The sequence below is a fragment of the Sceloporus undulatus genome, chromosome 4, assembly GCF_019175285.1.
Source record: "Sceloporus undulatus isolate JIND9_A2432 ecotype Alabama chromosome 4, SceUnd_v1.1, whole genome shotgun sequence".
Classification (NCBI taxonomy): domain Eukaryota; kingdom Metazoa; phylum Chordata; class Lepidosauria; order Squamata; family Phrynosomatidae; genus Sceloporus; species Sceloporus undulatus.
The window spans coordinates 131,706,996-131,708,379 of record NC_056525.1 but is presented as its reverse complement, the minus strand read 5'-3'; positions in this window follow the sequence as shown (position 1 = coordinate 131,708,379).

The following is a 1,384-nucleotide window of genomic DNA, read 5'->3' as shown; positions in this document are numbered from 1 at the left end:
AATGGGAGTAAGTCAGGGCTTGAGGCCTATTCATAAAAGAAGACACGCGTTCAGATACAGGGGCAAAGCTGTCAAGAGTTGAAGAAAGAGTAGAGTTAAATAAAGAATAGCTGAGTCAGCAGAGTCCCCAAGAGATAGAGAAGAGAGAGATGAATCCAAGGACTGAGATGGTCACAAATTAAGAGACTGAAGTTCATGTGAATAGCATTAAACAATATGATGAGGAGGTGGGATATAAGTAAGAGTAAAAGAAATTAAATGATGATACTATACTTCTATTAATGCAGCCCAAAATTGCATTGGTCTTTTTAGCTGCCTCATCACACTGTTGACTCATGTTCAACTTGTGGTCTACTTGGACTCCTAGATCCCTTTCACATGTAGTCTCCTTAAGACAGATGTTCCCCATCCTATATCTATGCATTTCGTTTTTTCTGCCCTAAGTGCAGTACCTTACATTTTTCTGTGCTGAATATCATTTTCTTAGCTTTGCCCCAGCTTTCCAGTTTATTCAGGTCATTTTGAATTATGACCCTGTCCTCTGGGGTGTTAGCTACTCCTCCTAATTTGGTGTCATGAATTCCATATACACACATATAAACTATAACATTGGGATATTTTGCGTAGTTTTCTGCTTGCACTGTTGATTTGCTTTACAATAATCTGCTGTCTTCCAATGATGTTTGTAAGGCCCTTGTTGGGTGATTTATACTGTGGATGGGAGGGGGAGCACATAGCTTTTATATGCTAGAACACTAAGATATTTGAAACACTTTACAGTGGTACCCCGGGATACGAAATCACCGCCTTACGAAATTTCCGGGTTACGAAAAAAATCCATTAGAAAAAACTGTTTCGGGTTACGTTTTTTTTTTTGGGTTACGAAAAATTTTTTTGGTGCTTTTCGGTGCTTTTTCACACGGAATCGCGGCTTCCAGCGCTAGCGCCTATGGCAATTTCGGCTTGCGAAAGATTTCGGGTTACGAAGGGCTCCGCGGAACGGATTACTTTCGTAACCCGGGGTACCACTGTATCTTTAAAAAGCAGCCATGGTCTCAAGAACCAACAGTGAGCAAAGACACAAAAGAGATCTCCTATGGGCCAATTTCCTATTGCAAAGCAAGTGAGCAGAGCAAACAGAAATCAACACAAAGTATCCCAATGTTATAGTTTATCTTTGTGTATATGGAATTCATAGATGTAATTGGATGTTATGGAGCATTAATCCAGCACATTGCTGACCATGGCAATTCTGTCAAGATATGGTCGCTCCCCTTACAGCTGCATCACTGGATTATCACTCCAGACATAAATAATATCCAGCCTCTGTTCCAAAGGAGTAGATCCTAAACAAACCTAGAAAGATTCCTTTAGATTATGATCT